Source organism: Balaenoptera musculus, chromosome 6, assembly GCF_009873245.2.
Source record: "Balaenoptera musculus isolate JJ_BM4_2016_0621 chromosome 6, mBalMus1.pri.v3, whole genome shotgun sequence".
In the NCBI taxonomy this organism is placed as follows: domain Eukaryota; kingdom Metazoa; phylum Chordata; class Mammalia; order Artiodactyla; family Balaenopteridae; genus Balaenoptera; species Balaenoptera musculus.
Window position 1 is genome coordinate 73,316,090 of NC_045790.1, and position 12,937 is coordinate 73,329,026.

Genomic DNA, 12,937 nt, shown 5'->3' on the forward strand with positions numbered 1-12,937 from the left:
TTTATAAATAAACTGTGGAGCTAATGGGTAAAAATTTATTAAAATATTCATACTCATTGACTCAAAAACTCCCTGTACTAGAAAGACATTTATACAAATATGAAAAGATATATGTACAAGGATATCCCCTGAAGGATTGTTTATGATCATGAAAAATCGGGGGAAAAAAACTAAATATGTGTGAGTAGCGTATTGGTTACATAAATTATTGTACATCCATATAGTGAAATACTATATATAAATATACAATAATTAAGGAAAGCTTATATTATTAGAATGTTCAATACATATTACATGAAAATGCCTATAGTATGAGCAGCTTTAGTAGTAGCAATTATAACAATAATAAAAATAGCTGTAATAAAGTTAATATTCATTGAGAATTCATTTTGCATGTTGTATTAAGCCTTCTACTTTATGATGTAGGTAGTATTTCTATTTGCATTTAATGGATAGGAAGACGTGAGACTCAGAGGGTTTAAATAATTTGACCAAGGATGCCAGTAAGGACCAGACGTGGGATCTGAACCCAGATAAGCCTGGCTCCCAAATGCAGGCTCTTAGTCTGGATTCCCAAAATAATATGATCTAATTTTTTCCGGAAAAAAATAGCCTAGTAAATGCATTGGAAAAAATACAGAGTATTCATCAAATTGTTCACATCAGAGGAAATTATGAGGTTACATTACACTCCTTTTTATTTGTACAATGTTTGTAATTTTTATACTAACATTTGTTGTTTATAACAAAAAGAAAAACAGTAAGATTAAAAAATTGCTTGCTTTCTGAAAGATAATTGCAAAATAACACTCTAAAATCACTGACAATGTCTTTAATCAATGTTCTCATAAGTTTCTAACCCTAATCAAGGATTCCCAAATGGCAGTCCATGAAGTGAACACATCACAATCTCCTAAGGAATATTTTATTGCACATACCTATTCCTTGGCCCCAAATGCCTCATCCTACCCAGTTCAGTACATCTGGGATGGGGCTCTGGAATTCACATCTTTTAAAACTCCCCAGGTGATTCTGATACCCAGCCAGGTTTGTGAATCGCTGTCTAATCTAAGAGAATGTGATTTGTGTAGATCAAAAGAGGAAAGAGAGAAAGCGGACCATATGGTATGTTAACTCTCTCTAATTTCATTTTAGAGGTGGCTTCACAGAGAAAGGGTTTCTAAATCAGTACACATATGCCTCACGTATCTACAGGACTGAAAGTGTGCCAACAACTTTGTCCATTTGAAATATGACAATAACTCACATTTACTGTGGAGTAGGGGGAGATAATGTTTGAAAGGTTTTATAACTGAGTAATTAAAATGGCATGGCATTAGTGCAAAGATAGACATCTAGCCCAATGGAACGTAATAAAGAGCACAGAAACACATCCAGGCATGGGGGAAGCCTTAGCTTATTGTAGGAGTGACCATAGATCAGTAGAAAGGATGGCATTGGGCAACGGGCTATCCATATGGGGGTAAAATAAGATTAACAATTAGCAGAATGCCTGGGGTTTACTGGGCATTCCAATTTTTCTTAAAAGAGTGATAGCTTTTTTTAAAAATCCCCCTGAGTTCTATTTCTCTAACTTCCTACGTCAATTGCCTTTATTAACTCTTCCTCCTCTTCCTCTTCCCATTTCCTTTATTTTTTTATGTTTATTTATTATTTATTTATTTTTCTTATTAGTCATCCATTTTATACACATCAGTGTATACATGTCAATCCCAATCTCCCAGTTCATCACACTATTCCCTTTAAATGCTAGTGTTCCCCTGAGTTCTTTCCTTGGTTGCCTTCCATTTTCTTCACACACTCTGTGCCTCCTCCAGGTGAACTCACCCATTCTCATGACTGGCTACCAAGGACAAAAATTCCACATCTATTATTTCCAGTGGAAGCTTCCATCCCAAATTTCAGACCCATATTTCCAATGCCCAAAGGAACTAAAAGACACCTTACACTTAACATACCAACTCAGTATCATCTCACTGCTTCTTCTTCTATAATTATCACCTAATTTAATTAAATCACCACCCAACCAGTCTCCCAAAGTAGAAAGAAATTTGTGAGTCATATTTCACTTTGCCTTCTCCCTGTCAACTGACTACCAAGTTCTATAGTTTATACCTCAAAAATATCAGGGGAGTTCCCTGGTAGCCTAGTGGTGTGGATTCCAGGCTTTTACTGCCGTGGCCCAGGTTCAGTCCCTGGTCGGGGAAGAAAAATATCGCTTGACGACTCTCCATCCCTACTACCCCTGTTTTAGTTCAAGTCCTCACCATTCTCACGTCTCCAATTGCAAGTCTCCTATCTAGTCTCTGTTTCTTCTGTCTCTCCCTGGTCCAGTTTATTCATCGTATTCCCTCGTAGAGTGGTTTGCCCTAAAATAAAAGTAGTAAAAATGATAAAATAAAATCATTCTGTTACTCCTATTGCAGAAGTCTACATAATTAAATCCAGATTCGTTATTTGGCAAGTGACAATAATAACGGTAATACATCGAGTGCCTATTTTATATATGAGCCAAGTGAGGTCCCAAGAGAGTTAGTATCTTTCCCAAGGGGGCACAACTTACAGGTGGCAAAGCTGGGATTTCAATTTAGACTAAATCCAACCCTAAAGCCGTGCTCAATTCAAATGTCACTTCCCTGACCTAACTCATCTGTTTACAGATCTATCCTCCCAGTTAAGCTGTGAACTCCGCAAAGAGAGAAGAGTGTCTTAGTCATCTTTTCATCCCCAGTGTCTAACACTGTGACTGGCACAGAATAGGTGCTTAGAAGATGAATGGAGGGACAGAGAGAGGAAAAAGTAAGGAAAGCAGGAATTGAAAAAACTAGTGAGGTCGTTTTAAGAAGAATGCGATGCTGTTTTAAGATTCTGAAGAATTGTCATGTAGAAAAGGCTTTATCCCCCCTGTAGTAGGGACGCTTTAATCTGAACTCTGTGAATGAACTTAGGGAATGCACTTTTTCTAGGATGAAAGTCCATAACCTTCATAAATCTCACAAAGCTGTTTGTGACCCAAAATAAAAATATTTAGAACTATTCCTCCAGAGGAGAACCAATGAGCAGACGTTAGGAAGACTGGTTTCAGATCTCTGTAAAGAGGAAATTTATAACAAATCTTTACAGTAAAATGTCAAAAGCTCTGGATCAGTGGAAGCAATCAAGCAAAGGCCAGATAAACATGCCCAAAGGTACAGAGAAAGAAAGCCATAGATTTCTGGCAGGCTGAAAGCTACACTAGGAAAATTTCCACATTCATTCAACTTCTGTGATTCTGTAATGCTAAGATGCAATCCACAACAAATTTGTCTGTTTTTTTTTTTTACTTCACAAAAATTTGATTATTTTAGAACTATCACAGCATCTTTCTCAGTCTGTTGCTTTTCCATGCACTTACCTTTAACCATTATTTTTAGGTTTCATTGCATCTCTTAATAAACTCAAACAACTTAGATGTAAATGCTGTTGACATCTGCAGGCACTGGTAATTCCTACTTCTCACGTCAGATCTCCTTCTTTCTTGTTGGGTAGCCTGATTGCTCCTTTTTCGTATTCTTTTCTTCATAGATTATTGAGATTTTAGTTTACATTGTATAAAATTCTGAAGCATGAAGTAAGGAAATAATTGTCCGGTAGACCTAATCCCCTCTAATGCCTGCATTACTGTATTGAGTATGGTTTTCTTTTTTAAAAAAATTTATTTATTTTATTTTTGGCTGCATTGGGTCTTCATTGCTGTGCGCAGGCTTTCTCTAGTTGCAGTGAACGGGGGCTACTCTTCATTGCAGTGCGTGGGCTTCTCATTGCGGTGGCTTCTCTTTGCGGTGCACAGGCTTTAGGTGCGCGGGCTTCAGGAGTTGTGGCTCTTGGGCTCTAGGGCGCAGGCTCAGTAGTTGTGGTGCACGGGCTTAGTTGCTCTGCGGCATGTGGGATCTTCCCGGACCAGGGCTCAAACCCGTGTCCCCTGAATCGGCAGGCGGATTCTTAACCACTGCGCCACCAGGGAAGCCCTGAGTATGATTTCTGTTTCTCCTCAAAGACATATATTTATTCCATAATCACTGCTGATATAACAAAAACTCTCAAAAATTGCTATTCTCCAAAAGATAATAATAACAAGAGTTTAATTTAATGCCGTGTAGGAGATTTTCTTAATAACTTTTCCTGATGTATATCTCATTATTCGCATCTCCAGGTGACTAAAAGGATGCTGTACATTTTAAAAGGGGTATTTGGGGACAAATGTGGGCATTATTGATAAAATGACAATAGTAAATATTCATGTCCTGAAGTGGTTGTATTCTACTTAGACACATAAGAAAAAAGTTTATAGTCTTTTATTAAGAGCAGCTCTCAGAGTCAAGATTAAATAAGTAATCCTTGTTTGGTAGTATATATTAAACTTTATATCCTTGTATTACCAAGGAATAAATTAAGACCTTTGCTCCACTATTTCATGTCGACTTTCATGACAATCCTTTCAAAAGGATAAATCAGGTGTAAAATGGATTAACCTTCTTGCTTCTCAGTGTGAGAAGCAAAGAGTGAGGCAAATGTAAATGACATTCGTTGTTTTTATTGACACAAGTCAAAGAATATGCATCAAAAATAACATCAACTATTAAGGTGTAAATTAGTACCCAAATCCGGTCAATATTTGCTGCCATCTGCTGGTCAAAAGAGAAAGCTGCAAGGAACAGACAAATGTGGGAATTGGATCAGACTTCTGCCACAGCACTTCCACAGAGCTGGCAGTAGTTAATTATCCAAAATTGTGCGTGTAAAAATACTGTGCACCCCGGCTTCACAGCGAGCCCCTTCTGAATGTCAGAGGGGAGATGAGCTACCTGCTCACAGATTAAGTATAAGTGTTTGTCCTGGTCCAAGTATCTGGTCACCTGCAGCTTCATTTCAAGCTCCTTCCCCCACACCTTTGATTGCCAATGAATAGAGTTCATTTCTTTTTTTTTTCTAATTGAGGTATAATTGACATGTAACATTATATTAGTTGCAGGTGTACAACATGATTAGCTATATAGTCCATTTCTTATTGTGTTGCATGACATTTCCTAAATGTTGCCCCAAGGAAAATTGGCTTTTCTTAATCAGAGATTGCAAAATGAAGGTAAGATACAGATTACAAAATTTAGACATAGAATTTTATTAAAATGTGGGTGTTGATTTTATTTTATTTTATTTTTTAAAATAAATGTATTTATTGATTTATTTTTGGCTGCGTTGGGCCTTCATTGCTGTGCGTGGGCTTTCTCTAGTTGCGGCGAGCGGGGGGGGGGCTACTCTTCATTGCGGTGCGCAGGCGTCTCATTGAGGTGGCTTCTCTTGTCGCGGAGCATGGGCTCTAGGCGCGCGGGGGGGTGTTGATTTTAAAATAAGGAAAATTCACATAAAAATCTGGATTGCTAACTTCTTTTGCAAAATTCAAACATCAGACCAAACTGGACTCCATTCTCACATGGCCAGGCAGGCTCTGCCGTGCCCATTAGATGAGATGTGTCTCCTGCCCAACACAGTTTCCATCACTTCCTGTTATCTCCCTGCATGGAGCCCAAGGGTAAGATGCTACTTATCATTCTTGCTCTCTCTCTATTTATTTATGTATTTTTTTTATTTTTGGCTGTGTTGGGTCTTTGTTTTTTCTGTGCGAGGGCTTTTCTCTAGTTGCGGCAAGTGGGGGCCACTCTTCATCGCGGTGCGCGGGCCTCTCACTACTGCGGCCTCTCTTGTTGCAGAGCACAGGCTCCAGACGCGCAGGCTCAGTAGTTGTGGCTCACGGACCCAGTTGCTCTGCGGCATGTGGGATCTTCCCAGACCAGGGCTCGAACCCGTGTCCTCTGCATTGGCAGGCATATTCTTAACCACTGCGCCACCAGGGAAGCCCCTCTCTATTTTTTTAAAGTAGAGACTTTTAACCTGTGTGAGGCAGAGCCTGCTAGTTGCATTCTCTACTCGTGCATTTTCCTCTTTTTTCATTAGTAATTCTCCTCTTTTTTGTTAGTAACTGATGTCTCTGTTATCAGGGATGGCATGGACCCAACTAAAAATTATATTTCCCCTCCTCCCTTGCAGAGAGTAATCACCAATGAGATATATGTGGAAGTTTATGGAATGGACTTCTGGGAATATTCTTTAAAAATGGCTGACAACTACAACTACAAAGAGATAACTTTTTTTAATCCTCTCTTTCCTTTTCCTGCATGCAGACATGATGGCAGGACCCTCAGCAGCTATTCTGAGCTGACATGAAGATGGAGGTCAAAGGTTCAACATGGTGAAGAAAAAAGAACAGACTTAAATCTCTGATAACCATGGCACTACCATCCCAGCTCTGGACTCTCTCCTGTAGACTTCTTTTACTAGAGAAAAATCAAACTTTACCTTGTTTAAGCTACTTCTTTGGATTTTCTGTTAAAAGCAACTAAACCTGACATACCATAATTTTAATAAAACTGGGAGTATGAAAATTAGCTCAATAAAATTCTCTTTGGAAAACAGAGTTTGAGGTGGAGATTTACATACGGGAGTTTTACAGGAAGGCTCTTGGAAACAATCCCCACGAGGGAGTGAAGGTAAACAGGATTGGGCCGTGGCAGAAGCTGAGCTTCAGAGCAGCTGCAAGAGAGAGCTCAGCCGATTTTATGAGAATTTCTGGAGCTGAGATGGCCTTTCAGAAGTTTTCCTATGTCAAGACAAGGGGGCTGAGTCATTGTACCCCTGCATTAACAAATCACTGGATGTGGGCAGCTCCTGGACAGAAAGCATAAACTTTCAGGTGAGAGCTCTCTCCTGCCCAGGGCAATGCTCAGAGAAGGACTCAGCTGTGAGCCATCTGCAGTTATCTGAAGCTGAGGGAGTGAGTCTTGGTCCTGAAGGGAAGCAGGACAGTGCCCTATAACATCTCCTAGCTATATGCATATCAGGGTGTAATTCATGTATTTTAAGTTTTACATATTATTCCTATTATAATCATTTTCATTTCTCAATGAGTCAGAACTCAGAATACTCCTGGCCCTTCGTTGTGTGATCTTGGATCAAACGCAGGTTTACACCATTACTAGGATTAGTGGCTGTGTACAACCAAGCTGAGTAATAAATTCAATGTGCTCTGTCCTTTGAGGTGAAGAGAATAATGGCTACAGGAGTGAATAAACAAAGATCATTCTAGTACTGTATTTGGAGGGGCGGGTGTTCAGGGCAAATGGATACCAGTAATATGAAGCAACCAGGGACAAAGGAGCGGGTCTTTCCTCAAGGCAGGTGCCTTCGTGTTGCCTCCCTGCAGTTTCCGTTAAGACCTTCCTAATCCTTGACATGCCCCTTACCTCCCATCAGTGATGACTGGCATGGCACCCCTCTGGCTTTCCTTGCAATGCTCTCAGCTGCTCTGCCATCCTGCTGCCCTAATGATTCTGGTATCAAGATAAAAATCACTATTGACTTTCATTAGTTTTGAGATCAGAGCTAACAGAAGTAGCTTGTTTTTTAAGCAAGGTGAGCTTGCCCACCGAATGGGTGTTGTACACAGATCTATATTAGTTCATTGATTTAAAATGAAGGCAATTGAATATATCCGTGCTTTCCCCTGATCCCACACAATGCCTTTTAATTGCTTGCATAGATTAATTTAGTGTCTTCTGTAATGCTGAAAACAAACCTTTAAAGTAGGTCATTTAGGAAAATAGAAATTTAAAGATTGAGGAGGAAACTATGTCTGAGTTCATAGTGACTGAGTACCCAGTTTCTTAAATAGTATTGAAAAGGGAAATTTCAAAATTTCATATATTAAAATATATATATATACAGACTGTATACATATAATTTAACCCTTTACAAAATTTGGGCTCCAGTAAGACTGAAAAATAAACTGAGTTGCTTTATACCAACCAGGTGCAAATGCTCTCTCCAATTGACATGGTGTTGAATGAAATTCTTGAGGAAGAAAATATCCATATTGGTTAAGATGTATTAAAATAATCATAATTCTGACAGCATGTTTTATCTTTATTAGTTCTTTTTAGGTACACATATAGAAATGTATGAAAGTTAAGCGAGCAATGTGGACAAAGAATGTTGCCTGACATCAAGGCATCAGCCAGTGCCGCAGCCAGGACGGTGCACCCTAAGGGGGATTCAGGATGGAGAAAAACAGGATACTGACCCTAGATAGTTAAGATGCACATCAAAGGAATAATTTCAATGAGCCCAGATTCTTGCATTTTCCTACACAGAGAAAAGCACTACGGTCATTAACTCGAGATGGCTGTTTGTTGTGATTAGCAGTAACCTTTTGATTTTTTTTTTCAAGCAAAAACTCCTATATATCCTGGCTCCTCCCTTACCTCTTTGGAACAGTTTCTCAGAGCAATCTGAGAGGCTGTCTCCTGGGCTATAGTCCTTGGTAAGGGCCCCAAGTAAAACATAACTCTCAATTTTTAGATTGTGCGTTTTCTTCATTCGACACTTTTGGTGACCAACGAAGGGACCCAGAGCAAATTTCTCTCCTTCACCTGAACCCTACGAGGATCTGGAGCCTTGGCACCAGCAGAGAGGCCTCTTGTGCCCGTTTGCCTACTTGGAGAGTTAGATGACTTTGGGTGAGCCTCTTCTGGGTCTTGGATGTCCTGTATTGGCTGATGATCCTAAGTTTTATTTGGTGGTGTTAAGGTCCTCTCTGGAGGAGTAGGTTTTCCTTGAAACTTAGTTTCAAGGAGTGGGTTATCCTTAGTTGAAAGACACTGGGAAGATTTTATTATATGCGTAGAGAATTCATTCTTACAAATAATTACTCAATTGGGAACTAAAGGAAATCTTGCCCTAAAAATGGCCAAATTGGGATTTTTTTTGACATTCTAGAATTAATTTGTGTGTGTGTGTGTTTGCACAGCTAGAAAAAGCTGGCTTGGTAAAACATCTCTTCAGAATTCTGACCTTAAAAGAACAAAAACCCTTCTAGGGAGAACTTGCATTTCTCTCCCTGTGTCTTTGAGATGTAAATGTTCAACCTGATCTTAGGCTGTCTTTTCTGGGTTTTGAGAGCTTGGTCTCTGCCATCCAGAAGGTACGCATACAGCGTATATTTGACAGCCAGTCAAATAGACTGGGATTCTGAGCAGTCTTCTTGTCTGGCTGTGCCGACTCTCAAAGGCCTTTGTCACCTTAACTTTCATCGTGTCCACCTGTACAACGAAGGCCTTTACTTTCCTGGACATTTTTGAGAGTAAACTTTCTAGATCTTGTGGAGGCTCATACTCTGCACTCTCTTGTGGAGGTGCCTCTTGAGTTTATTGGCTTGAGGAGCTATTGAGATAATACTCATCAGTGGCCAGATGATGGATTCTTTAAAGAGGAGAAACTTCTAAATTGGTAAACTTTTAGAGAGCTCTCGTTATAAACAGCTGTTTTATTGGAACCTATAAAAAAACAAATTAGAGGGTGGATAAATTATATATATATAAAACAGCTAACCTAAGAAATCGCTTTGTCTAAAACAAACAAAATGAACCAGTTTAGGAAGCCTGATTTGTGGTCTCAGCTTCACCTAATAAAAACATTAGGTTAATTAATGTTTAGTAGGTTGCTTAACAAAGAAATAAGAAAAAACTGAGGGGAAAGTCTAGCGGCTTCTTCCCAACAAGGTGGAAATTTTAAAGGGGCTCATCCCAAAAGGATAAGAAATCTTTAGATGGTCATTAAGAAATGGGATAAATAAAAATGGATGTTAAAGTGATTAAAACAAAGGTTTGATACAACACTACCTAAGGTTGGATAGGCCAAAGGGACCCCCTATTGGTCCCCAACATTAAAGGGCCCCAAACAAATCCGTTCTATTTACCCCAGTTTAGATATATATAGATATAGATAGATAGATATAGATATATATAAAGTTTAAATATATAAACTTATATATACAAACATATAAAGTTTAGGAATTCCCTGGTGGTCCAGTGGTTAGGATTCCATACTCTCACTGTGGAGGGCCCAGGCTCAATCCCTGGTCAGGGAACTAAGATTCCGTAAGTTGCGTGGCACGGCCAAAAAAATAAACAAATAAATAAAGTTTAAATATATAGAAAGTTTAAATATATGTGTGGGTGTTTGTTTGTTTATTTATAAAGCTGGAAGAAAATTACACTGAGATACCTGAGCAGCAATTGCTTAGGGCAACAGCTAGGCCAATTAGTCAAGTTAAAAGATTGACAAAGGGGCCTGAGTCCTTCGGCTCAACCCCTCACTGGGGTCCCCAAACCCTATATACAAAAATAGGCAAAATCACGAGGGTATAAAAGAAAAACTTCTGGGACTCCTTTTAAGACCAAGGCTTGTTGATGGGGTCCTAAAGGAAACTAAACTTAATGGTATAAAAGTTGGTAGAACTGTGATGAAAGTTTATAAAAACTGGTATATTTAAATGGGCTTATATAAGATGGTTATATCTCTTTGCCTGATTATATTGTGGGATAGACATTATGTCTCACTGGGAAATGCTTCCTCTGCCTGGTATTATAAGACAGGGCATATAAATCTGCCCCCCAGGCAATATTAATTATACTAAAGAAAACCAGTAGGGTTATCTGAGCCCACACAATATGAAATAAAAACTGGGAGCTAATATTCAGGGGCTAATAAAAACAATAATGGAGATTTTTGTTCTGGGTTTAACTTGTGCACTCAGAAAGAGGGTCTTTGTTGAATACCTTGTGCAGACTTTTGAAGGCATGATAAATTGAACTCTAAAGTTCTAGAACATAGAACTCTTGATTTTCAGTTTAGTTGGAAATCATCTCACTGATATAAAAAGGAAAATTAAAGAAAAGGTAGCTGGAAAAATCAATCTTTTAATATCGTTTAGGTGGCAGACCAGTTCTTTGGGGAATTAAAAGCAACTGTCTTTGTCTTGCAAATCTCTACAAATCAGAAATGTAAATACAGTCCACAATGACCTGAGACTGAGCCTAATTAGCTCAATCAGGTAAAACCTGAAACCAAAGTGGGAAAAGAGGGGGCAAAAGGCCCTTTTAAACTCAAACCACTGTAAAGGCTCTCTTACCCAAAATCTAATTCATAGCCGCCTTAAGGATTTATCAAGGACGAATACAAATCTTAAAAGTCTTTTCCACAAATAGTAAAGCCTTAGTCATCTGAGTAAATAAATTTAACTTATTCCAACTGTTATTTATATACTAGTAATATTATATTATAATACCTGCTTTATAACCAAGTTTTAAAGTGAAGCTATGAGATCTCTAGTTATGTCTGTTTTTATGTCTGTGTGTATATTACACATATGGTATGTCTTTACCTCAGAATTGTATTATCAAAATTAAATTATAAAAGAGCTCTATTTAATTGACTTTAAAGTAAATGCTTGCAAATTAAATATTTCTAAATATATAAAATTAAACTGGCCAGAATGAATTTCAGGTTCACGTGGTCTAGGAAATATTTAGTATTAAATTAATATTTGGTATTAAAGCTAGCTTAAGCTTGTTGGTTTAATCAATACAGATATGTCTTACTTTTATTGCACCTAGGTTTACTGAAGGTCAATAAGTTCATATTATTTATGTTGCAGGGTTTGTCAACAAGAAAAATTAACTTGGTATGATGATATTTTCATAATTTATAAAATAGAGGTAAATGAGGTAGAAGTTTTCAGATGAACTCATTAGGAATAATTATGTTTGGGGTATGTTTATCTAAAATAGTTTCTCCAGATATTTTAGTAACTTAAAACTAATTTAGAGTTTTGCTAAATTTAGTTAAATGATGAGAATTCACTGAATATCTAAATCATTTCAAGTAAGATAAAATACTGGAACATTAATTGCTAAATGGGTCTAAGTTTGCCTAGTTTTGTCTTCTCATGAGAGGGAAACTAAAGATGTTTGGGTTTATTAGACATATGTCTTATACCATATTGAAGAAAGAAATTATACAAGGAGAAGATTTATGTTTCTAGAGGTTATGTAATATTCCTAGGTTTGCCAGTCAGGAAATATTGATATGACAAACAGTTCATAATTACTTGTTTTTTGATTTTCACTTGCTTCTTGGAGATTAAGGTTTTTAAGGGTTAAAATTATAATATATGTTATTAAAGCTACTGGGATAATTAGGGAAACATTTCAGCATGCGAGGAAAGTGGGATGTGTGTTTTCAGTAAAAGAAGGTATGAGGAATGGAAATGCATTTTGCTTAGGGAAAAGAAAGTGGTTTTGTCCTAAAGCTGGTTATTTCTAAATGGGAAAGAAAAATGAGAGATAAACTAATATAGATACAGAAAGTTGTGGAAGCTTTGTAGAAAGAGAGCCCTGAGAAAAGAGCTTTGTGCATGATCAGGCTGGGATTGGATTGAATTTAATTGGGTAAATGAATTTTGTTATTGAGGGTGAGCTGGTACAGGATTGGAGTTTGGTTTTCTCTCTATTAAGACCACAAAGTTTTCTTGGAATGTTGAGCTACTTTTGATAACAGATTGTGAGTTTCCTTGCCTTCTAAATGATCTGTATTTGCCTTAAAAACCTTTTATTTTCATTTTGGCTAAATGAATAAGTAATGTTTCACAGTGACCTATGATCCTATTTAACCAAGTGTTTTAAAACTGTTTGCTATGTAACAAACAACCCCCAAATGCAATGTCTTAAAAAATAATCATTATTATTACAGTTTTCAAAACACAAGGCTGAGAGGCAGCTTAACTAGGCCAGTCGGGATGACTGGGGCAAGCCCAATGACTTGGCACACCTCCATTCATTGCTTACCCTTTGGTAGCCTAGCCCAGGTGTGTTCTCATTGCAATGGCTGTGAGGGAGAGAGCAAGCCCAACTGTGCAAGTGCTTTTCCGGCTCTGCCTGTATCACACCTGCTAATATCTCACTGGCATAAGCAAGTTACACAATTG

General features: G+C 38.0%; 1 non-coding gene across 1 annotated transcript; it reads left to right on the forward strand.

The window, feature by feature from the left end:
• The first annotated feature begins 9,966 nt into the window (after positions 1-9,966).
• Positions 9,967-10,039, forward strand: TRNAE-CUC. The gene has a single exon. It is a non-coding gene; the product is annotated as a tRNA-Glu (tRNA).
• Positions 10,040-12,937: the final 2,898 nt, after the last annotated feature.